The sequence below is a fragment of the Myxine glutinosa genome, chromosome 8 (genome assembly GCF_964187855.1).
Source record: "Myxine glutinosa chromosome 8, kmMyxGlut1.1, whole genome shotgun sequence".
Classification (NCBI taxonomy): Eukaryota; Metazoa; Chordata; class Myxini; order Myxiniformes; family Myxinidae; genus Myxine; species Myxine glutinosa.
Genome location: NC_136268.1, coordinates 86,828,621 through 86,855,542, shown reverse-complemented (window position 1 = coordinate 86,855,542; position 26,922 = coordinate 86,828,621). Strand labels below are relative to the sequence as shown.

Genomic DNA, 26,922 nt, shown 5'->3' with positions numbered 1-26,922 from the left:
TCTTGCAGTTAAGGCGCGCATACAGTATACACTCTATGTTATCTGGAGAGTCTGGGGGATTTACGCAACGTTTTTGCAACACACATTGTGCAACTTTTGGGCAACTTAATGCGTACATTTACTTATCTATTTTACCTGTATCGCATGATTTCCTCACCTATGTGAAATCAACCTGTGATGCCTGGTTGCGGCTATAATCAGGCCAGAAAAGTTCCATTTTTGAAAACTCGTCCAACTTCCAAGAATTGCGCAACTCCCAGTATGCATTTGCGACTTTCTGATGCACCACAAATTGCAAAAGTTTTGCTTAATGTGTACAGAGATACTTCAGGTGTAAGTATGTGTGCTGTATTGTAAGAATAAAGTACTTATCAGCATGAAAAAACAACTATTCATTCTGCTTCGTTCATTGTTTTTTGGCACAGTGCTGTATACGACATGTCTGCCATCAACACACAATCAAATCAAAACGCAGTGACCATGTGATGAAGTGTCATTTGGTGACACCCTTTGTCTGTAAAGGATCCTACGGATGCTCTGTGCTTCAAATGTGTTTTATCGCAAGCTTCCATTTTCAACCAACTTGTCTGTGCTGCCATCTATCAGAATTTAGTAAAACTTTTGAAGTGGATGGATATTCTGTCGTTTGCATAAGCAACACGTTCCTTCTTGAAAAATGTACTTCACTCACTAAAATTGAGTAAATAAAAGTAAAATGTTATTTCAACGACATGACAGGGGCTCAAACTCAAGACCCTAAGGTCACAAGCCAGCCACCTTAACCGGTAAGCTCAACACCAGGCGGTCAGAGCAGCTGTTAATTTTGGTGGTTTATAGTCGGTAGCTTTGTTTGAGAGAAGCTTTTCGACATTGTTTCCAGAAAATGAAGTCATTGCTTAAAATTAAATGTTGATTGACCAAAGCAAACCTTGATGTGAATTCCAAAGCTGAATGTGCGAATTGTGCTCACAACTAGTTATTGGAATGTGATGCGTGGGACTTGAAAAAAGAGACTGCAAATTCCTTAGGTTACGGCAGGATGCCTATTCTTGCTGTGTTCATTTCCTTCCTGAGTTTCCTTTCTCCGTTTTTTTTTAAGAGTCGGCTTGCTGAAACAGGACCCCTGCGGTCCTAGGGGGCGAGGAAGGTACCTTTATCCCACGCTCTTGCACATGAAAGGAAAGTGACCGGATCATTTCTCATGGCTTTCACCAACCTGCCTGCTGAGGAGAGCAAGTAGGCCTAATTTGAATTTCGAAATGGAGCTACTTTGTAGAACATCTATCAAGATAAGCATTGCAAACATGAATGTTTTCATCCCATCCAAGTGTCGTGCAAGGTCACGATATATAGTTTGGCATCTTATTCAAGCCTACAATTGCAGAAGTTCCACCAAAAAACAGACGATGTTTTGAGTAGTTTGTGCATGTTACTTGTTCAGATGGTATTCATAGATGGTATGCATAGAATACTTACCCTGCACAGTCAACTTGTTGTGAGCCAACCCTTCGGTTTTGTTACATTTTTTTTTCTTTGATCTAATATGGCTGCCAGACCACGTGAGCGATGACATCATAAATTTATATTCTATAATATAATTGTTGCATAGATCACGCCCAATACATTTCAAACTGATCAGAATAAGCGTTGTCCCTGTCGAATTATGATGTCATAATTATGGCACCAAATGACGTCATCGTTAACACCTATTCCCCACATGGAGTTCTTTACAATGAGCCATGTTTCAATTTTTCCCATGCAGTGGTTTTGGAGAAAAAGAGGTGCAACATTTTTCGTTTTTTTCCAAGATGGCGCCTGTACCACATTACCTATGACGTCAGGATTATCATTAAAATATTATACATGAGGAGGCGCTCCGATGGTGAAGATTTCGTGCCCATCAGACCAACAGTTGCTGAGAAAAAAATTCACAATGATCGGATACGTGTTGTACTTGTCGAATTATGACGCCATAACGAAGGCATGGATGACATCATCATTAATATATCTTATTCCCCAAGGAGAGTACTTGACAATGAGCCATGTTTCAATTTTTTCCATGTAGCGGTTTCAGAGATGTAGAGGTGCAAGTTTTTTCGATTTTTTCCCAAGATGGCGTGATCTATGACGTTATAATTATCATTGAAAAAATTATACAGGAGCCGCACATATTCTGAAAATTTTGTGTTCTTCGGTCTAACAGTTGCAAAGGAATTTTCGTTTGATTCATACTGATCAGATCAAGTGTTGTACTTGTCGAATTATGACGTCATAATTAAGGCACCGATGACATCACCATCAACATTTCTTATTCCCCATGGTGATTATTTGACAATGAGCCATGTTTCAATTTTTTCCATTGAGTGGTTTGGGAGATACAGTCACGTGAAAAAGTAAGTACACCCCATGTAAAGTTTTGACCTTTTCAACATATTTCAACATACAGCTATTTGATCTTCATTTCAACAATATTGATAGATAAAGGTGATATAATATAACAAATATCATGAAACATTTACATTTTGTAGTCCATTGTATAATTTAAATAAACATAAATGCAAATTTCGCATATGGAAAAAGTAAGTACACCCTTGGCTCTAATAGGTGGTAGTGCCCCCTTTGGCAGAAACAACCTCAAGTAGGCGTTTCTTATAACTGTCTACCAGTGTCTCACATTGACTGGGAGAAATTTTTGCCCACTCCTCCATGCAGAATTCTTTCAGCTGTGCGATGTTTGAGGGGTTTCTTGCATGCACCGCTCATTTCAAATCCACCCACAACATATTGATGGGATTTAGATCCAGGCTTTGACTTGGCCATTCCAGAACCCTCCATTTCTTTCTTTTCAGCCATTGCTTGGTGGATTTACTGGTATGTTTGGGGACATTGTCATGTTGCAAAGTCCACCTTCGGTTGAGCTTCAACTTTCCAACAGATGGCCTCACATTATCCTCAAGCACCCTCTGGTACAATGAAGAATTCATAGTGAATTATATGCTGTTGAGCTGCCCAGGCCCTGATGCAGCAAAGCTGCCCCAAACCATAATATTTCCACCACCATGCTTTACAGTTGGTATCAGGTTCTTGTGGTCAAATGCTGTCTTTGGTTTTTGCCAAACATGTCTTCTGGTACTGTGGCCAAATAGCTATACCTTTGACTCATCTGTCCAGAGCACATTGTTCCAGAAGTGCTGGTCTTTGCCAAAGGTGTTTATTGGCAAACTTTAGTCTTGCCCTGATGTTCTTTCTGGACAGCAAAGGTTTCCTCCTGGCACACCTCCCATGCAGATCAAATTTGTGCAGCCTCTTTCTAATGGTAGACTCGTGCACTTTGACATCAACAGTGGCAAGAGCTACCTGTAGGTCCCATGATAACATTCTGGGGTTCTTGGAGACTTCTTTCAGCATCTTGCAGTCTGCTCTCGGGCTGAACTTGCTGGGGCGGCCTGGCCTGAACAAGTTGTCAGTTGTTTGGAATCTTCTCCACTTGTAGATGATCTTCCGGACAGTCAAATGATAAATTGATTTCAAATTGTTTGGAGATCTTTTTAAATCCCTTCCCAGACTCGTAGGCATCTATAACCTTCTTTCTGAAGGTATCAGAGAGCTCTTTTGATCTAGGCATGGTGACGCCGCACACTTCAACAACAAAGAGCAAACCAAACTAAATGTCTGAGGTTTATATAAGACAGGTTCCTCCAAGATCCTCTCTAACGATGTTCTAATCATTTGCACCTGAGCTGGTGCACCTGATTCTAATTTTAGGTATTTGAAGTGGTGATAAATGTAGGAGTGTACTTACTTTTTCCACATGCGAAATTTGCATTTATGTTTATTTAAATTATACAATGGACTACAAAATGTAAATGTTTTATGATATATGTTATATTATATCACGTTTATCTATCAATATTGTTGAAATGAAGATCAAATAGCTGTATGTTGAAATATGTTGAAAAAGTCAAAACTTTACCTGGGGTGTACTTACTTTTTCACGTGACTGCATTAGAGGTGTAACGTTTTTCCAAGATGGCGTCCGTACCACGTGACCTATGATGTCATAATTATGAATAAAAAATTATACAGGCAGAGACGCTTCTATGGTGAAATTTCGTGTCAATCGGACAAATGGTTGCCGAGAAAATAAGTTTTTAAAATGCAGACACGTACGGCACATGTACGGAACTGAATGCTTAACCCTGCTTTTCGCTTCGCGAGCACAGGGAAATTAGAATGGCTGGCAGGATTGCCTTTGAGCTGTCTCGCCTTGCTTTGAGCTGTCTCGCCTTGCTTTGAATCTCGACCAAGCTATAAACTATCAGCCTGGCGTTTCACATGCAGCGTGATGCAACAACATGCATACTGTCCAATCCATTTGCTAGGACTGGTCGTTGGTGGACCTCCCTGTGTATTTTTGTAAGCGAGTTATTGTTAAACCCTGAAAAAATTACAAATTCCTGTTTCAACCAATAAAGAGTGACACAAATGAATTGATTTCATTTACTACTACTACTATTACTACCCTCAATTAATGCCACCTTGGAGGATCGTCTGACGAACATTGTTAGCTCGATCAGACAGGTTAGACATTCAACTGAAGATGGTTGGGTCATGCGAGCAGATGGGACTCCCAGCTTAACGTTCATACAAAGCCCCCCCTGCCGGCTGTTGCGATTTGGGTGTGGCATCATGGCGGCTGTGAGCAACTGCTCTGTGTTGTGGTGAGTCCTTTGTGTGTTTTTCTCCTCTCCTGCCCTACCCCTCCCCTCCTTTTCCATCCTGTGTGCTTTGGCGTTTTTGTTTTCATCCTTTCTGTGCCTTTGTCTTCGAGAGAGAGAGAGAGAGAGAGAGAGAGCGCGCACAGTCAGGTGTTGAGAGGGTCCTAAGCCGGCGGTCTGGTATGGCCGCCGGGGGGAGGTCTTTTCTTCACTTTGTGGCTGTGTTCAATGGCTAATAGGCTATAGCTGATCTGTTTGTTGGTGTTCGACAAACATTGGGTTTTCTCGGTTCTAGGTTACGAACTTGTCTTTGGTCGAGTTAGAATGGCAGGCGAACGTTTCCGCATTGATACGTACGAATCGCTAACTCGTAAACACGGGCTAGCTTGTGTTCCTCCCAACGAGGTGGAAATTGCTTGTTTTCTTGTGACGTCATCGGAGCACGCGCGCAGGGCACCCTGGGACACCTCGGCCATTTTGATACCCCCTCGAACAACGTCGTCAGTGGATTCACATTAAATAGTTTTTGTTCACGACCAGTCATGCCAATTTGCAGCGTATTTCGTTGTTCAAACAGGCCAGGCGTTAGGCCAGGAGTTAAGTTTTACAAAACGCCCAAACTTCTACTGAATCAGGGTGAGGAAACAAGAAATTTAAGTGAAGAGAGGCAGCGTTTGTGGAAGGCTGCCATCAATCGCAGTGACATCCAAACAGAATCACAGTGGGATCGCACACCTGTCTGCTCCGAGCATTTTGTCAACAGTAAGTAAGAACATGTTTCATGGAATGCGAAACCTGGAACATAAAAGTATTGAATTTGAAACTGTCCAATAAACGTTCTAAAGTTATGTACTCTTATCAACTCAGTCAAAATGAATCTCGATTTTATCATGTGAAGAACGTGCTATGTTATCGTTGCTTACATGATAAATATAGATGATGACTTATGGCCATACGCACAAAGCACACATGGCGGCACTCACTTCGCACTGTGCGTCACATGTCTACAAAGTATGCACACATGCATGCACAGCTTAAAACTGCAGTGGTTTTTGAACAAATGGAGGGCACTTAATCAATCAGGTCCATAACATTAACACAAGCAGCTTTAAAAAATACATGTTTGTTTAATATATTGTTACGCAACCGTGATTAACACCACAGTTACGGATGGCCGATTGCGAGACTTTACACTTCCGAGGCGAAAACTCAATGGCGGATTCAAACTCAACACAAAGTTAAACGCGCGGAAGGGCAGACACAGCAAGCTCCGCAGCCCTATCTATTAAAATGAAACACCCAGGAAAACTGCGTTCAGATATATACAGAAAATAATATAAGGATTTATTATTTATAAGTAAAGACAGTGAAAAAGCCCGCGCCGGTAATACTAATAACTCGAATAAGCCTAAATTGGGATCCCACACACAACAGATATCAAACACGATACGAGGGAGGTGAATACGAAAATAACACGTCTTTTAGTTTTATGCAAAGTGTATTCGCGGGTACGGCCTTATCTCGTCCTTGTCGTCTTGGTGACCGCCGTCCAACACCCGGCTCCTTTCGTCCCGCGGCATGCCTCACTCCAAGTTCCACGGCCCCGCGGCCCTCTCCGTCCGCCTCCAAGCGCCACCAGGCCTCGTCGGTTCAACGGCCCACCCACACCACGAGCTCCTTTGCTCCAACGGTCCAACGCAGGGCTGCACAAAGCAAACGAACTCCACTTGACTCGACTCGACTCTCTTCGGGAGTGCTGGCAGCCAAGTCCAACTGTTCAGTGCCAACTGCTGAGTGCCAACTGCCAACTGCTCACTCCAACGAACTCTCTCTAAAATGGCGTCCGACCGTCCATAATATCTCTCGCCGGTCACGTCACATTGGCGCACTCCTCAGCCAATAATAGCCTCCCAACTCGCCGGCTCGCCCAGGTCACGCCCTCTGCGGCATCACTCCACTCTCCCGTCCCCGACCCCGCGGTCCTTGTGTTATAACACGTGCCAGGCGAGGTTTGTAGGCCTTGGAGGTGTAAACGGTGGCGGCCAATTGTGGCGGTGTTTTTGGCCTGGTTTCCTGTCCATTTGTTCCGAAGTCATTGTCAGGGAAAGGAATTATTTAATGTTGCGCTAAGGACCTAACTAATGTTTATGTGGTTTGCAGTGCCATAATGGACAAAGGTTTGACTACTAGGTGAAACTCACAGGGGCGTTACCTTTAATCCCTCACTATTTAACACTCGAACCTCCAGGTAGATCCACAATCATACATCTTCCCCCGACAAACGCCTAAACATCAAGAACTTATTACATGTAGAGTCCCTGTCACGACAGCCGAATACCTACCTATTCAGATCTACCTAGCTCTAGATGTTGCTCTACCAAATTCATAACACAGCCCCCCCCCCCCCCCCCCTGGAACCGTAGCTCCTGCAAGGTTCACCGCAGGCGCTACCATTCCAGCCTTAACACTTACTGTCACACACTTAATTAACCTATGAAATAAATCAGGAAGGGCTGTGGGAAGTGAGTCGGACTACCTACCTACACTTCCTTAACATGCTGAACCCCTTAACCATCATGCAAGTATGTACATTTTCTTCGTTGTTCCTGTGGAGGGAGGAAACAAACAACACACAACACTAACTTAACCACAAAACTTAACCATCTTTCCAAAACTCAAAACTCTAACCTTTGTACATACCCCGGTCTACAGACCGCGTCCCCCGGTGGATGCCACAAGACACAACCTTACCTGCGGGGCCATCCCCAATGCATCCCCCTAAATTTCCACGGGCCCTGTCCAGATGTTACAGGTGAGTGACACGGCTCGGTGGATTTCGCCCACATTCATGCAACACAGACCCCTTAACCACTCATTCTCATTCCATAGGTCATCAAGGCATTTCAAAAATCAAAAAAGCACTTATTTCAATACACCCCCTGCAGGACCATGGCATTGATGTCATTCACGTGTGTGTGCATTCCTCAACTAGGCAGCGGGGAGGTACCGCACAAAAAGATGGTGGGGGCGCATCAGGCTGTGGTGCCCGCAGTCCCAAAAACAAGTCAACCGACTTACAAGTTCATTGCCCCCCCCCCCCCCTTTACCTCTTGGCCCCGTGACAGCCCAACAGCCCCTTTCCACCGTTACCTCGCCGGTGAGGGTCTCCACACACACCAGGCTCCTTTGCCTCCTGCTTTCGCGCAGCAACACGGGTCACCGGGGGACTTCCTCACCCCGCGGCGCCCAACCAGACCCTCCACCGACGAGCTCCAATTTCCAGTTACCACCGGCTGCCAGGGGTAATTGCCGCAGAGGGGGGCCCGCAGGCATCGCTCCTCAGAGCTTGCTCTGTACCTGCGGACACACACACCTTCCCCACCCACAAGACCCCAAAACACACTTCCTCCCCCGCTGCCATTCAATTCTCCACACAACTCAGCACAATTCAGTACAATTCTTGGTGTAAAAGGTGTTACAAGGCTTGCCATGGCCTGCCACATGTGAAATTCCCCAGTTCACATTTAAACCATCACACATTTCCAAAAGCACATTTCCAAAAGCACAAGTATCGCCCCTCATTATCTCCAATAATCATCACTCACTCTCCAGGTTCCACTCTCACGACCACATCAAAACACCTAACCACAATACAAAAACATACGCCACCCACAAGACACTGTGGCTCCCATTCCATCCCCTCACCGGCCATGTCATCACTCTCACCCGCCTCCCAACTCCAATTTACATGTCCCCAATTTCCAAAGCAAGTCCTGAAGCCTGGGACAGTACTCCTCAAAACACTCACCTCAAGTGCAGGTAGTTGCAGGTTGGTCAGGTTCAAGAGTGTCATCCACCACACCTAATTTCCCCCTCACCCTTCCAATCCACTCCGGAGCCTCCCGACCCATGTAGGAGCTCAATCTATCCCCGTGAACTATCTGTGGAAGGGTATGCGGGCCCATCTGAATTTTGAACACCACATCAGTCACCTGCCGAAGCACCACCCCAGGGCCCTCTAGTTTCCCGCACACTCTACCGCTATTGGCCCAGGCGGAGGTGGTGGTCCTCTGTCTGGCACCAGTGGACCTACTGGGGGCCCCCTCCTTTCTGGACTGCGAAGCCTGTCAGGAGGTGGGGGCCCATATGGTTGCCGACAATTCCTCTGACTGTGCCCTCTTCTCCCACATCTAAAACAAGTCCCCAAGAACGGACCCCTCTGGTAGCCAGGCGGAGCCCCCCTTTCTCCCGGCCCAGCCCGATAAAAATCAGGCCGTCCCGATGGCCAACCTGGACCACCCTGTCGTGACTCGCTCCCTGCAAATTGTCCCCCCATCAAATTGGTCAGCTGGCGGCTGATTCCCCTTAACATTCGCCCGATGTCATCCTCTGGCTTTTCCTGATCCAGCACCTCGGCCTGCCGTACCGTCACAGGTGCCCTCTCCGATGCGCGGTTCGACCTTCTCAAAAAGGTCAGTCTCGCCGCGCATTCCGCTGCCCGGTGCACCGTGGGTGGGTCCTGTAACTCCACCAACGTCCAGACCTCAGGATCAGGGAGAGCCGCCATAAATTTTTCTATCGCCAGCTTGTCCCACGCCTGTGCTGGTAGGTCCCTGTATGCTATCCTCACAGATTGGTATATATCCTGGGCCAGCTCCTGCAACGTCTCATTAGGCTTTTGCCTGCGATGCAGCAGCTGTGCCCTGACCAGGTCACACCTTGCGCCTGTCCCGTACCTGTTATTCAAGGCCTCACAAATGGCCTTGCTGGTCAATATTCCCTCTGGGACTACGTTTAACACGTCGGCGGCTGACCCCCGCAGTGTCGCCACCAGATTCCCCATGCGCTCCTGCTCTCCCCAACCATTGAGCTGAGACACGCACTCAAATTGTGTCAGGAAAGCCTCGAGGCTCCCTGATCCGTCAAAATGTACGAGGGGGATTGTTTTTCCAGAGACTCTATTCCCCGATTCCTCTCTGTCCAAATCCAGTCCGGGGCCAAAACACCCCCCCAACTGGGTATTCCGTTTCGGAGCCTCTGGTGTCCAAATGTGGCTCGTGGTGAGGGTCTCCTGGGTCACCTTAATCTGGTCCTGAAGATGTTTAACCGACCTACTCACCTCTTCCTTCAGGCTCTCTTGAACCCGGCCAACCTCCTTCTTGATGGTATTGTCCCAGATCTCCAGTCGCTCCTGCATAAAATCACTCACCCTTTCATTATCCATTAGTGGCCCCCACAGGCCTTTCTCAATTAACCCTTGCTCCTGCTCTTTTATGCGGGTTTCCAACCCCCTCACCTCCTCGGCCAATTTGCCCCCCTGTCGGTTGAGCAGTCCCCATTCCTCACTCTGCTGTAGCATTCTGGCATCCACCCGGCCCCGATAGCCTTCCAGGTCCCCATTTGCTTTATCAATTCGACCCTCCAACGCTTCCCCCCTCCGGACAGCCTGGGTCACGCCCTCCTCTATTTTTGACATTAATTCTGTCCGTATCGATTCACTTGCCACCCCTATGGCTTTTTCCATCTCCCCCCCCCTAGTTTCTACTTTATCCTCCAATTCCCCCAGTCTGCCCGTAATTTGGTTTTGCACACTCCCTTCTATGCCATCAATTCGTTTCCCCAGCTGTTGTGCCATTTCCCCAATTTTTCCTTCCAATTTTTCATTCCTCTCTTTCATTTGTTCATTCATTCGTTCATTCACTTTTCCCTCCAATCCCTCAATTTTACTGTCCATCCCTTCGATCTGTTCTTTTAAACCCTCCTTCAATCTATCCATTTGCCCCTCCATGTTTTTTGTTTGGGCATTAATTTTGTTCTCCAATTGCTCGTTCTGAGCATTCATTTCCCCTTTCAATCCATTAATTTGGTCACTCATGTCCTTCAGTCCTTCCCTCCATTCCTTCCCCTGCGACTCCATTTTATTTTCCATCCCTTCAATTTGTTCCTCCAATCGATCACTCATTCCCTTCATTCCTTCCCTACATTCCTTCCCCTGGGACTCCATTTTTCTTTCCATTCCTTCCATTTTTCGAAGCAATTGACCCAACATCTGGTCGGTTGTCGGGGCCGTTCCTACTGCTCCCGACTCCCCGGTGGGGGAGGGGGATAAGTTGGTGCTCGGGACGGGGGAGGTTCCAAGGCTCACCTCGACATCTAATTCCCCTATTTCCGGCTCACTCCCGACGCTGACGGAGGCCTCGCTGCGTACCTCCATTTCGTCCATCTCCGACATCCGCCTTCCGGAAGATTGTTTCCCACGCGCGTATTTCTTTTAATTCCAGTAACACAATTTAAATTTGACGAAGACGCGATATCGCGCTCCGTATGCCCAATTGATTACTAAATTTCTCCGCCCCCCTATAAAAAATTTGCGTTCGAACGTCGGGCGCAATGTACGCCCGACCGTGTCATGTCGATGTCTCGCCGCTGACAAAAAAATTTGTCCGACGGGTTCGAATCCCACTCCTGACACCACTTGTTACGCAACCGTGATTAACACCACAGTTACGGATGGCCGATTGCGAGACTTTACACTCCCGAGGCGAAAACTCAATGGCGGATTCAAACTCAACACAAAGTTAAACGCGCGGAAGGGCAGACACAGCAAGCTCCGCAGCCCTATCTATTAAAATGAAACACCCAGGAAAACTGTGTTCAGATATATACAGAAAATAATATAAGGATTTATTATTTATAAGTAAAGACAGTGAAAAAGCCCGCGCCGGTAATACTAATAACTCGAATAAGCCTAAATTGGGATCCCACACACAACAGATATCAAACACGATACGAGGGAGGTGAATACGAAAATAACACGTCTTTTAGTTTTATGCAAAGTGTATTCGCGGGTACGGCCTTATCTCGTCCTTGTCGTCTTGGTGACCGCCGTCCAACACCCGGCTCCTTTCGTCCCGCGGCACGCCTCACTCCAAGTTCCACGGCCCCGCGGCCCTCTCCGTCCGCCTCCAAGCGCCACCAGGCCTCGTCGGTTCAACGGCCCACCCACACCACGAGCTCCTTTGCTCCAACGGTCCAACGCAGGGCTGCACAAAGCAAACGAACTCCACTTGACTCGACTCGACTCTCTTCGGGAGTGCTGGCAGCCAAGTCCAACTGTTCAGTGCCAACTGCTGAGTGCCAACTGCCAACTGCTCACTCCAACGAACTCTCTCTAAAATGGCGTCCGACCGTCCATAATATCTCTTGCCGATCACGTCACATTGGCGCACTCCTCAGCCAATAATAGCCTCCCAACTCGCCGGCTCGCCCAGGTCACGCCCTCTGCGGCATCGCTCCACTCTCCCGTCCCCGACCCCGCGGTCCTTGTGTTATAACACGTGCCAGGCGAGGTTTGTAGGCCTTGGAGGTGTAAACGGTGGCGGCCAATTGTGGCGGTGTTTTTGGCCTGGTTTCCTGTCCATTTGTTCCGAAGTCATTGTCAGGGAAAGGAATTATTTAATGTTGCGCTAAGGACCTAACTAATGTTTATGTGGTTTGCAGTGCCATAATGGACAAAGGTTTGACTACTAGGTGAAACTCACAGGGGCGTTACCTTTAATCCCTCACTATTTAACACTCGAACCTCCAGGTAGATCCACAATCATACATCTTCCCCCGACAAACGCCTAAACATCAAGAACTTATTACATGTAGAGTCCCTGTCACGACAGCTGAATACCTACCTATTCAGATCTACCTAGCTCTAGATGTTGCTCTACCAAATTCATAACAATATTAATACCTTGGATCGAATCAAGTGGACGTCATTCAGTTCTTTGTGTAGGATTTGTCGCACCCATCCATCTTGGTACAACCTGTATGCCTCGAGGGATTTATACTTCTTCAACTCATCTTTGGTATAGGCCGATTTGCTGAACAACAGGTAGTTGATCACGTCGATGTGGGTCACCTGAGGCCACTTGCTCACATTCTTCTCAAATTGATCGTTTGATAGACCATAAGGGTCACACCCAATGACAGAAATCTTCTCTTTGTAACGAACAAGAACGTCCGGGGGGAGCGTCTCTTGGTAGCCAAGGTTGGCACTCGCACTGCTAGCCATACTCAAGCCTGGATCTACCGTATCCTTACGTACACTCCAAGTCTGTTCTACAGGTAGTTGGTTGCAGGTTGACCCACTGCCCAGGTGTTCACCAGTTCACTGGTCCACGGCAAACTTAAACCGAATGTTCTGTGTTTGTTGGGCAACAATACGTAATATAAACTAGATGGCACCACACTCCACATGAACGTGACAACAACAACAACAACATGCATTTTAAGGCCATTTTCCCTGCTAGAGTGGGGGTTAGCCTTGCGGTCCCCATGACAATCTTCTCCATTTTGCCCTATTTTCTGCATCTCTCCTTGTTAACCCCCTTGCCCGCATTTCTTCTTCCACCATCTTTAGCCAAGTCTTTCTCGGTCTTCCCCATCCTCTACTTCCTTCTACATCAATTTCCATCACTCTTCTCAACCAGTCACTTTCATCCTTCCTCAACACATGACCAAACCATCTCAGCCTGTTCCTCTTCACAGCATCAATCACAGGCAATATTCCCATAATCTTTCGCAATTCATCATTTGTCTTCCTCTCTCTCAACGATACTCCGCACATCCATCGAACCATTCGCATTTCCACCCTTTCCAGCCTTCGTTGCTGCTCTACGTTCATTATCCATGTCTCGCTCCCATAAATCATAACACTTCTCACACATGCAGCATACACCTTTCCCTTCAGCTTCAGCGACACTCTCCTCCTCATCAGCACGCCACTCAGTTCCCGAAACTTCTTCCATGCACATCTCACTCGAGCAACCGTTGCCGAGTCTGATCTACCCTCTCCATTCAGCATGTCTCCGAGGTAGCAAAATGTTTTCACACCTTCCAGCTTCACGCCGTCTCCAAGATCCAACTCAACATTTCCTCCATCTGCAGCTCCCTCTGTGCACACCTTACATTTGAATGAAGCTGCCACACTGGTAAATGACCCTCTCAGACCACTACATTTTTGATGAACCCACTCAGCGCACATTGTACATTGAATGGAGTTCACTCCGACACCCTTCCTGCACACAGCACACGGCCACTTCCCAGTTCTTTCCACCTCACCACATGCTTTACCACTTGCCATCACCTTCGTCTTTCCGATATTCACCTTCAGACCTTTTGTCTCCATACATTCCTTCCACTTGTTCATCTTTTCCTTCAGTCCATCCATTCTTTCCGCAATCAACACCAGATCATCTGCATACAACAACTCCCACGGTAAACCCTCCTTTACGTTCTGAGCCAGCACCTCCATCACAGCTACAAATAGTAGTGGACTTAGTACCGACCCCTGATGCACTCCCACCTTCACCTCAATCTCACCACTGTTCCCGTCCTTCGTCCTTACAGCTGTGCGCACTCTTTTGTACATTGCCATCACTACTCTGATCAACCATTCCTCCACTCCTAACTTCCTCAATGCCCATGTCAATACTTTGCGTGGAACCCTATCGAATGCTTTCTCCAGATCAACAAACCCAAGAAACAACTTCTTCCTCTTCTCCATGTACTTCTCCTGCAACTGCCTCACAATGAAAAGCGCATCTGTCGTTCCTCTTCCTAGCATAAATCCAAACTGCATTTCGTCGATCTTCACTTTCTTCCTTATCCTCCTCTCCAACACCCTTTCCAATACCTTCATTCCATGCTCCAATAACTTTATCGCTTGGTACGAGCCACACTCCAGAGGGTCACCTTTCCCCTTGTATAGAGGGACGAGGGTACTCAGTTCCCAATCCACTGGAATGCGGCCTTCTTTCACCACCAGATTACAGACCTCTGTCATTCTCTTCACACCCCAACTTCCTGCTGCCTTCAACATATCTCCCACAACTCCCGTCGGCCCTCCCACTTTTCCACTCTTCATTGCTGTTATCGCTTCCTCAACTTCCTTCTCAGTTATCTTCTCTGCCGGTCCTAAAACTGGGTTACTCTCTATGTTGCCATCCCATTCATTCTCTGTATTCAACAGCATTTCCATATATCTTTTCCATCTTCCTTTAATTCCATCTGGGTCGACAACGATTTGTCCCACTTCATCCTTCAAGCAACTCACCCCCATCACGTCACACCTCTCTTTCGCTATGTGCTTTGCAATCCTGAATACTGCTCTCTGACCCTCTTCCGAATCCAAGCGTTCTCTGAACATTTTCCTACATGCCTCCTGAGCCTTTGCTACCTCTTTCTTTGTGGCCTTCCTGGCTGCCTATAACTTTCATGCTCTGCTGTTTCTGCTCCCGTACCCTTCGCCTTCTGCCACTCCTTGAACTTCTTCCTCTTCTCGTCAATCCTCTTTCCAACTTCATCATCCCACCACCATGTTTCTGAGTGCCTCGGTGGTCCTTTTGTCCATCCACATACCTCACCAACGGCTCCCAACAGACTAGCTTTCATTGACATCCAACCACATCATCCTCTACCCTACTCAGCCTCTCTTTTAATGCCTCCCTTACTGTCACCTCTTTCAACCTCCACACCTTCATTCTTGGTTGGTACATCACCCGCCGCGCTCTCCTCGCACCTTTCATTTTTATGTCGCAGACAACCAAGTGGTGCTGTGAAACAGCCTCCTCCCCCGGGATCACCTTTGTGTCCCGGAGGTGCCCCCTATCTCGCCTACGCACCATCAGGTAGTCAACGGTTGTCGTCGACCCACCTGACGTGTATGTAACAAGCTTATTATCCTCTTTCTGGAACTGAGTATTACAAATCAACAAATCAACTCCATCAGCAAACTCCAAAATCCTTTCACCTTCTCCATTTCTCACACCATATCCGTAACCCCCATGAACTCCCTCAAAACCATCCATACTCCTTCCCACATGTCCATTCAGGTCTCCTCCCACCACAACAACTTCTTCATCTTTCACGTTTTCCTTCAGCTTCTCTATCGCACACCAGAACTTGTCCTTCTCTTCATTGCTTCGACCAACCTGCGGAGCATATCCCAAATGACATGACAAAACAAACAAAATTACTTTATAAAACAGACTTTTTGCGATACGCATTCACCATAAACCAACGCAACAAATCAATATCAGCGCACACGGACAGATTAGCTTGGGTATCAAAATGGCCGCCGCGCAATGCGAGATGGGTAACTGTGACGTCAGTGAAAACAAAGGATTAACGATGTGCTTTCCGCCATTGGAAACATCGTTGGTGCACACAGTATTCGCGCTGCCTCTCGTATGAATAAGAAATTCGTCGTATTTTTGTCCGAGGAGCACATGGTAGCGAGTGTAGTTGAACAAGGCTTGTTCATTGAACCGAACACGTTCCTCTCTGTGTTCGCTTTACAAGCCCCCACGGTAAAGATTACCATCAGTAATATCCCGCCATTTATTAGAAATGAGGATTTACGTGAACAATTAAGCAAGTTCGGTAAGATCGTATCGAGGATTTCGATGGTGCCGATGCCAAATGTTTGCGATCGATTCAAACATGTCATGTCCTTCAAGAGGGTGGTGTACATGATACTGCCTGCACATGTAAAAACGCTCAATGTCGTGTTGAGTGTGAAAATCAACGGCTTTGAATACAAAACGTTTGCCTCGTCGGAGGCTATGACGTGTTTCGAGTGTGGGGCTTACGGGCATGTGAGGAGTGCCTGCCCCAATGCGGCTACACCGCAGGAAAGCGGAGGATTGGTGAGGAGCAGCTCCTCTTCACCGCACCCGGACGGGGAGGAGGTGGATCGAGTGTGCAACCCACCCACCCCACCTATACTACTGCGGTGAGCCACCCCGACCGGGGGGGGGGGGGGGGAAGTGTTAGATTTAGAACGTGAGGTGACTAACCCCGCCCCTCCACCTAAGGTGGGAATGAAAGTGGTTGAACCCTCTCCCATTTCGTCCACTGTACACGACAGTGCGGACGATATCATGGGAGTATCGGTAGCGGACACCAGGAAAAAAGGTCAGAAGCGTTCAAGTGATGAATCCTGTGATTCCAAAGAAAAACAAAATAAGATTCAGATCGTGTCAGGCTCGCAGGACCTCCAGGGTGAGGCCTACACCGGAAACTTCTTGGCGGTAACGGAAATGGTACCGGAAGTGTGTGTACGTGAGGAAGATTCGCTTGCACCACTTGCCAGTTGCCGAGATTGAGCATGACCCGGAAAATAGTCGATCCTCTCAGGATTTGGTCAGTCCTTGTCCTGATAACCAAACTCCCTCAGACGAGTTAGCAGCTGGTTCTGCTCGTGAGGAAAAAATAGATAAAGGGGAAAGTCCTTGCGACTGTGAGGATAATGTTAACCCTTCCCTACAACAACACAACAGGCATTTTAAGGCCATTTTCCCTGCTAGAGCAGGGGTTAGCCTTGCGGTCCCCATGACAATGTTCTCCATCTTGCCCTATTTTCTGCATCGCCCCTTGTTAACCCCCTTGCCCGCATTTCTTCTTCCACCATCTTTAGCCAAGTCTTTCTCGGTCTTCCCCGTCCTCTACTTCCTTCTACATTCATTTCCATCACTCTTCTCAACCAGTCACTTTCATCCTTCCTCAACACATGACCAAACCATCTCAACCTGTTCCTCTTCACAGCATCAATCACAGGCTCTAGATTGACCCTTCCTGTCAGGACAGTTAACCCTTCCCTGACAGATAAAAATGAAAGGGATGATGAGGTGGGGGACATACTTATAGCCACAGGGGATATGGTAAATTTGGAAGGGTCTGCAAAGAGCGCGGAGGTCCTTGACCCTGAAGAATTGCTGTTTCCCAAACTAAGTGCTCAACAAATAGTAGGGAAAGGTGCAGATCAAGACGAAGCACTTGATTCTGATGAAACCTCTTCTACTCCACTCTTTAGTGCTTTAAAGGTCCCATGTAATTCAAAAGTTTCTGGTTATTTATATATTAACTTGACCTTCCTAGTGAAGAAATCACCCATGTTTCTTTTTTAAAATCAACAATGAGATAATTAGACCAATATTTTGAACATTTGTAGTGTTTTTCACAACTTGCTATGCCCCGCCCCTCAAAAAAGTGGACTTCAGCGAACCGCAGGTCACGTGACCGGTGACGTCACCTCCAGAACGAAGTCCATGCCATCTCGATTCGCTGTGCTTCGGCCCGCGATCCGTTCCGTGTAATTTGTACGTACTCTACTTTTGATTTGCTTGATCTTGATCTGAGGTATGCTGAGACACATGTGTGTCACGCCTCGCCTCTTTGATAAGCCCGCAAGGTCGCTCCGTGGAGCAGCCTGCACATATTCAACTATGGGTGAATTATATAAACTAGGGCATGCCCGTACTATATCTATATCTAAAATTATATCCCCCCCCTCTATTTACATGAAATGGTTTGGTCCAAAGCGAACGGCTTGCGAGTGGTGACAATCCCCCCCCTCTATTTACATGCAATGGTTTGGTCCAAAGCGAACGGCTTCCGGAGTTTGGTAAAGAAATCGCCATCGCGTGCACAAACGCGCAGGAAAGCGAATGAATCGCAAATTCGTTTTTATTAGTTGTAAAACATAGTTTAACGCCAACATAGTTTGCAAACGTGAAATAAATGAATACGCTCTCAAATGTGCCATCCGAGGCAGAGTGTGCCCGCCACGTTCGGCACACGCGATCGTTCGCTGCTCTCTGATTGGTTGAATCGTTTTTTGGACATAGCTCGGTAAGTAATTGTCCGATTAATATGAAACCTTGAAAAGGCACATCCTCGGGTCCCCAGCAATATACCTGGCAAGTTAAAAGTATATCGGACCCGTGGTTGTCGAGAAACAGCGGTCACAGACAAACAAACGTACAGACGTACAGACGTACAGACAGAGATTACTGGAATTATAGATAGATAACAACTCGCGGTCTGAGGTAACTCGGCTAAAAATTATCCGATTTGCACCAAATAAAGTTTATGAATGGTTGCACAGACCCCTACTTCTCACTAAAAGTGGAAACAGAATGTAAATTGGAGTTAAAATAAGTGTTTGATTTGTATCAAGCAAATGCACGTGGAGCATGCTTGCGAGCGAGCTGCGTTCTGGAGGTGACGTCACATGGATTACGTCATCGGCTTTGAGGAATGGGGCAGAATTTTTAGGGGCGTTCCCAAGTGGTTCGGTTTTCTTTCATTTTTAATGTTTCAGAGTGAATATAACAAAAAATCAATGCCATATTTGAATTCACCATAAAAAGACTCATTTGGATGACATCAAATGCATTTTGAGTGAGATTCCGTGTCTGTGGACTTTTAAGTGCTCAAGAGAGTGAGGCGGGTGATGACAACACCATCACCATGGTTTCTCAAGAAAATGTTATTAAGTTCTTTGATGAAACGTCCAGGAAAAGACATGTAAAAATCAAAGACGACTTTCCGAATCTGCATGATTTTATTTTGACTGCAAAGAACATGATTCGTGAACCTCATCAGGTTAACATGTCAGAACCTCAATTCCAGAGGGTAAGAAAATGTGTAACTCGAGCGGGTAAGGAACTTCATGAATAGTTAACAGAATGGAGATGAAAGTAGCATCCTTAAACATCAACGGTGGTCGCAGTTGTGTGCGTCGCCTCCAGGTGTTTCAAATTTTTCAGAATGAAAAAATTGATGTGCTGATGTTACAAGAGACGCATGCAAATCAGTCTTCTGAGGTTGAGTGGTGTAAAATCTTTAAAGGTTGCCACTTTTTCTCCAGTGCTTTCGTTGATGCCAAGGCTGGTGTGGCAGTAGTCTTACATCCTTGACTCCAGCTGTTGGAGATCAGATGTAGGGAAATTTGCAAGGGCCATTTACTATCTGTGGAGTTTGTCAGTGGTAACCAAAATATTTGCATGACTAATGTATACTGCCCTAGTGCTAACTCTGCAAGAAGTGGTTTTCTTCACAAGTTAGCAGGTTTTTAAGCACTATTGACCTGTCTATGTTGGTTTGTCTGGGGGGAGACTACAACTGTACCCTCAACCCACAACTTGATAGAAATACTCCTGAGCCTCATCCACCGAGTGCAAGGCCTTTGGCACAGCTCGTTAAAAACTTTCAACTTGTGGATGTGTGGCGGGTACAGAACCCTAACATCCGGCAGTACACGTGGGTTTGTGCCTCAAGAAATCTTTTGACAATGGCTCGTTTGGATAGAATTTATGTTAACTGTGATAAGGTAAATCTTGTCAAGAATTCTTATATGAGGCCATCTGGTTTTTCTGATCATCACATGGTCGTTGTTGTATGTGGCTTACCTCACCACATTTGTAGAAGTGCATATTGGACTTTCAATGTCAAACTTTTACAAAGTGAGCATTTCAATGAAGCATTCAGAATGGTATGGAAAGAATGTGAAATGCAAAAGTTTTCCTACCTAAATTTAAGGCAATGGTGGGATTGCACAAAATCCCAAATTAAGTGTTTTTGCCAGCAATACTGCCGTTATAATACATGTAACACACTCGGTGTGATATCTGCCTTAAAAAACGAGATACTTTATTGTGAGCAGAAATCTGGAATGTCCAACGAAAATGTCCAGCAGTTGTCAGAGAAAAGAACACTACTGGCTGAAATGGTGAAAGAGCGTGCATCTGGAGCTTTCGTCCGACTGCGAAATGGACAATATCCAAATTGACAAACCAAACAAAGACTTTTTCAATTTGGAAAAGACAGCCAAGATCCCTCAACAAATTCACGCTTTGCGCTCTTCTGCCGGTGCGCTTCTGTCTTCTCAAAGTGAAATCAAGAATGAATTACGAAACTTTTATTCAAAGCTGTTTGCCTTGAGAACGGTGAACCAGGAAAACAGAAACGGGATGTTTGAACTGCTCCCATCTCTGTCTGAAGACAAGCAACAACAACTGGAGCCTGGCATCTCTCTCGGAGAACTTACTGCTACTCTTAAAGGAATCCAAGATGGGAAAACCCCTGGACTTGACGGCCCCCCAGTTGAATTTTACAAGGCCTTTTAGGACATTCTAGGCCCTACTCTACTTGACATCTTTCATGATAGCCTTGAACAAGGTGAATTGCCATTAAGTTTCCGGAGGTCAGTTTTGTGTCTCCTTCCCAAAAAAGGGAACTTGCAAGACGTCTCAAATTGGCGGCCTGTGTCGCTCCTAAATACGGACTATAAAATATTGTCGAAGGCGCTCGCGATACATCTAAAGGAAGTCATCCCCCTTTTGATTGATATTGATCAGTCTTATTGCGTTCTATTTACGATAACATTTTTTTGGTGAGAGACTTGATCAGTCGCGGTCGTACTACATCTCATGGTTTTGGTTTGGTTCTTTTAGATCAAGAAAAAGCTTTTGACAGTGTTGACCATTCTTTTTTGTTTGCTGTACTAAGGAGAGCTGGTTTCGGACAAAATTTTGTTTCCTATGTTATGTTGTTGTATGAAAATGCATCCTGTCTGTTGAAGGTAAACAACAGCTTATGTCACCCTTTTCCCTTTCAGCGAGGCATCCGTCAGGGCTGCCCGCTTTCAGGTATGCTCTACAGTCTCTCGATCGAACCTTTACTAGCTTTGCTCCACAACTCAGTGGAAGGAGTCTCCTTAACAAAAAACTACAAAAATGGTCACTTCAGCTTATGCGGAGGACATTTGTGTTTATGTTTCCAGCCAAAATGATGTGGGTGAGGTCTCTCGATGTCTGTCCCAGTTTGAGCTCACTTCCACGGCAAAAGTAAATTGGAACAAAAGTGTTGCCTTATGGGTGGGCCCCAGTCTGCCTTCCTCAGCTCTGCCTGTGTTACCAGGAGGAATGCAGTGGAATAAAGAGGGGTTTAAATATTTAGGGTTATTTCTAGGAGTCCAAGCATATGAACAAAAAAATTGGGAGGGTTTCTTGGAATCAATTAAGCAGAAACTGGCTAGATGGAAACGGTTGCACCACCTTCTATCGCTTAAGGCAAGGGTGACAATAATAAATAACCTGGTGGTTCCATTTATTTGGCATAAAGTTATCCCCCTCCAACCTCCTAGATACTTGGTCACAGGCATTCAGAGGGTTCAAATCAGTTTTTCTGGGGAGGCCACCATTGGCTTGGACCAGACATGGTGTGCAGACCCCGAAATGCAGGTGGCCAAAGCTTGATACATGTCCCGAGTCGGATAATGGTCCTTCCGCATGTTGACGATAAAGCATTTATTGTATGGTGAGTGTGTCCCGTGGCGGCCTCTCACAAATGCTTGGCTGCAGGAAGCAGATGGGTTGAAGTATGACCGAGAGCTCTTCTTCATGGACCTGCAGCATGTCAACACGACTCTGCTCCCCGAGTTTCATCAGAGCCTTTTGAATGCCTGGCCAGTCCTTGGAATACAACGATTAGAGGTGTCCTACGATGCCAAAAAATATATGCATGAGCCATTGGTTCTGAATCCTTTATTCCCTGAAATTTCAACCTCCAGGTCATTTATGCATTGCTTCACCAGTAATGGAATAAACAGAGTGCGAGACCTGATGAAGCCTTCCCTAAATGGATGGTTATCCACCGGCTCTCTCACTTCAAAAGTGGGGGTTCGGTCATCTGGAATGGTGGACAAAGTTTTGAGAGTTGTGATTAAAACTTTCAGGGAATTAAATATCGGGTGGACTGGGGCAGATGAAGTGGTGGACTCTCGTCTCTATTTCCCCAGCTCCAAATCACTTCAAAAAAACAACAGTGTGTCTTCTCAAATTCAGATAGTTGTGGTGTGTTTCATGTGATGGGAAAAAAAGTTATTTATGGGATATGCCAAGAGGTGCTTATACCGGGTTTCACAAAACCTTTAAAATATCGGTGGGAGGAGATCATTCCGGCTTGTTCTTTCCTATCTCCAGTGTGGAAAGAGATGTATAGGTCTCCAACTTTAGGTCGAACCGGAGACTTAAATTGGAGATTAGTTCATCAGGCCCTGGTCACCCAATACTTACTTAATAAGTTTGATCCCTCTGTACAGAATGTTTGTCCTTTTTGTGAAGAGGCTGAAAATGTGACCCATGCTTTTGTGGAATGTAGGAGATTGGTACCCCTTTTTTGTTTCCTCCAACAGTTGTTTTATGAATTTAAGATTGTTTTTTCTGTTCCAATTTTTGTGTATGGCAATGAAAGGAGCACCAAGAGCAAGACAGCGGTCCCTTTCTTGAATTTTCTGTACGGGATTGCTAAACTAGCAATTTATAAAACTAGGAAGATCAAATTGAGTGGCAGAGAGGAAAATGTGCTCTTTTGCTTTAAAGGAATAGTGTCGGCCCGGATAAAATTAGAGCAGTTTTACCATTTGAGTTTCGGCAGTGTGAACGACGATTTTTTTTACAGATGAGGTGTTGTTTGTTTTTGTAAATTTTACTTATGCTCAATGTCCACATATATATGTATATACATCTTTTTTGCTTGGACAATTTCCTTTTCTTGTAAAAATTTGTGGTGTTTTCCATGTGTGTTTTGATACTTTTATAATAAAAGTACACAAAAGTCAAGTCTCTCTTCTTTCCTGGAACTATGACCTAGTATGTTCCATGGGGGGTTTTTTCCAAGCTGTCTGCTCGAGTTTACTAAATCCTCTCTTTTCCCACGTGTGGATCACACGTGCTTTCAAGGTCTTCAATTCCCTCAATGAACCTGCCATAATTCGCGATTCATTCTCTTTTGTTGTACAACCTTGAACCACACCTAGTGCTTTTTCAGGTTGTTTAAACATCACCGCGTGACTGCAAATGACATCACAGGCGAAGATCTGGAGGTAAACTGTGAGAGCTCTATTTCTAATCTCACAGACCAAAGCGCAGTGGGTCAGTGTTCCGTAAGAGATTTCAAACTCGTGGATTAACGCAGGTGTGGTGGTTTTGATCAGTCGGTGTATATGTGCCCGAGCTCTCAAGGTTCAACTTTAATTTGACTTAATGTGAAACAGCTCAGTGGACTAAACCAATTACTACAAACAATATCTGCTACAGTGCTCATTCTGGCTTCCATGACCTAGATAATACAATAATAGTGTCCAGATGGTGTCCAGACAAGCTGAAGTAAATTTGTTTAAGTGCAAGAACATTAACTCATCGTGGACTTTTCATGAAGCTAAACCTTCAAAATGAATGAATAACACTCGGAGAATATAGTTGAAGGTAGAGAAATGCTTCAACCCATAACCAGGCCAGAGCAGCTTCAAATAGCTTATGGATTCCCTATCTACCATAAGAGAGCCGTTTGTCTGTCTGTGTGTGTGTTGCCATTTTATTTAGAGATAGCTGAATGGATCTTCGTCAAACTGTCAGATGTTCATCAGTGAGTGCCAGGGAGGGTTTTAGCCAAAAAATATATTTTTTAATTTGAAAATAAACTTGGACTTTTTTTTTTTTTTTCTCTAGCACCTAAACTTTTGTAGCGATGTGAATGGAGATATTACATGATTCCCATCCCCATTCCTTAGTGGGTGCAGGGATGTTTTTAGGCCCCCACAAGAAATAGAAAAAAAAAATTATTTCTTCAAAATGCCAACAGCATGAGAACATCATTGGCAATGCCGGATACACCTGCACGTCTACTATAACAGGCAACAGTTACTCATTTATCCTAGCACTCATTTATCCCAAACCCATAAAACATTTTTAAATGACATGACTTTGTAAATTAACTCCTCAATTGTGTCATTGATCCATTATGTATTAATTTAAAAAGGAAAAAATAGCACAGCCAACCAAACATTTTACTTACTACACCAAGTTTCCAACAAAGAGGACAGGGCAGACCAGATCTCAGGAAATAAACAGGAGAGAACAGACCATGGCTCGGTGGATGCTGGAAGCCCAGAGAATCTTATTGTGTGGATAAATCACATTTCCCACACATTAAATTTATACAAAGGATAACTTCTAGCAACTGGGCCCTGGTCTTAGGAAATAAACAGGAGAGAACAGACCAGGTCTCGGCAAGGAAACAGGTGAGAGCATACCAGGTCTCAGGAAATAAGCAGGAGAGAACAGACTAGGTCTCAGGAAGTAAACAGGAGAGAGAAGACCAGGTCTCAGGAAGTAAACAGGAGAGAGCAGACCAGGTCTCAGGAAATAAACAGGAGAGCATACCAGGTCTCAGGAAGTAAACAGGAGAGAGAAGACCAGGTCTCAGGAAGTAAACAGGAGAGAGAAGACCAGGTCTCAGGAAGTAAACAGGAGAGAGCAGACCAGGTCTCAGGAGGAAACAGGTGAGAGAAAAAAACACATTTCCTGGGGAAACCACATTTCCAAGCTGGCCTCCTCACTCGCCGACTGGGCATCCTCCATCATGCGAAGTCCTTCCTTGGCACACCTGAGCTCCTCACCACATACAAGGCTTTCATCTGCAGCTCAATGGAATACTGTTCTCCCCTATGGGCCGGTGCGCCTGCCTCACACCTAGCTCGTCTTCGCGCTGTTGAAACCAAAGCTTTCAGAATCATTGGAATCTCCTGTGATGAAGCTGATTGTGAGGGCCTTTCTCTCTCTCTCCGCAGGCAGGTAGGTAGGTGGACTTTCTGTCTTCTACCGACTCCTCTCCTGCCTAGTTCCCCCTGCTCCGTCTGTGCTCTGTCCTCCAAACCTACAGGATGCTCAAGATCTGCGTGCAACCCTCTTATGGTTAAACTGCCAAAATCAAGACTCTCTATTCACCTTCACTCTTTCATTCCTCTTTTCTCCCACATCTGGAACAAACTCCCACACTCACTTCAATCCCACTCCTCCCTCCAGGTCTTTAAAACAGCTGTTCACCACCATCTCTTATCTTCCCCCATCCAAAACCTTGATCTTTTCTACCCCCGTTAAAACACCCCAAATCCACCTCTTTCAATCTCCAACTTCTTTCCTGAAGAAATTCCTAGTAGTGTCAATTTGTTTTATACCATGTACCCCTTTCCTCCCACCCCCCCCCCCCCCTCCCCAGTGGCCTTCTCCCTTCCACAGATCTACCGACCTCCCTGTTCTCTACTGTTGTTTCGCTTGTATGTTTTCCTCTCTCTACCCCTCTTGTCCCGCTCCCTTTATTTATTGTATGTTTTATGGGTCTGTGCCTGTTTTTCGTGCGTAATGTGTTAGCTCTTACACGAGCCTCAACTCTGTATACAAAAAAATTAAACAAAGAGCAGACCAGGTCTCAGGAAATAAACAGGAGAGAACAGATAAAGTCTCAGAAAATAAACAGGAGAGAACAGACCGGGTCTCAGGAGATAAACAGGGGAGAAGAGAGTCCTTGGAGTCATCAAATCCAACCCCTTTTTTTTTACTGTGTGTGAGACTACATTCCCTCAGGTTAGTAGGCAGGAGAAGGGGAGGGAGAGGAGAGGAGTGTGAGCGTGGAGGAGTGGGGAGTAAGGATATGGGGAGAGAGAAGGAGGTGGGAGAGAGAGAGAGAGAGCGAGAGGAGCGAGGGAGAGAGAGAAGAGGGGAGAGTGAGGGGAGGGGAGAGTGAGGAGGAGTAGGGTGAGTGGGGGGGGGGGGGGGGGCGGGAGGAATCTGGCAGATAGCACACACAGTTTAATGTCTATCCAAGGGACAGTACACACATTGATGAATCACCCTGCCTGTGAAACACCAGGATGACAGTTTATAGCTGGGTCGGGATCGGGATTCAAACTCAGGCAAATGGCTTAGAGCGAGTGTGCATACCTCTCGGCAAACCTATGGTGTGGGGATTCATTGCTTTGTAGCCACTGAAAATATTATTCCATTATCTCTTGAACTTGTTCACTTGTCACGTTGCTTTACTAATTCTAATCCTCTTATTTATTTTGCATCCTAACTTCAGAGCTGTCTCCACCGAATACCGAGCTGCGGTATCACCATGGAAGCTTTTCGAGATCAAAGCTTGTTGAGCCCTCGCCAAGTGGCTTAAGCACTCCAGCAAGCACTCCAACAAAACTGTCCACTGAGATCTTCTTCTTTTTAAATATGATGGCATTTTCAGAGCCAAGAGGCTCTACATATGCCACATGCCCAGACATAACGGTGGTGAATGAAGGAGCCTTTGGGTAATCTACCATCTATCTATAATTCCAGTAATCTCTGTGTGTTTGTTTGTACGTTTGTCTGTGACCGCTGTTTCTCGACAACCACGGGTCCGATATACTTTTAACTTGCCAGGTATATTGCTGGGGACCCGAGGATGTGCCTTTTCAAGGTTTCATATTAATCGGACAATTACTTACCGAGCTATGTCCAAAAAACGATTCAACCAATCAGAGAGCAGCGAGCTA

General features: G+C 45.8%; 1 long non-coding RNA gene across 1 annotated transcript in view; it reads left to right on the top strand.

Moving 5' to 3' along the window:
* LOC137432676 (uncharacterized) overlaps positions 1-26,706 on the top strand; it is a 98,330-nt gene extending 71,624 nt beyond the window's left edge. The window contains exons 2-3 of the long non-coding RNA XR_010985550.2: positions 1,100-1,236; positions 26,477-26,706. This is a non-coding gene — a long non-coding RNA (uncharacterized LOC137432676). The remainder of the gene's footprint in view (positions 1-1,099; positions 1,237-26,476) is intronic.
* Positions 26,707-26,922: the final 216 nt, after the last annotated feature.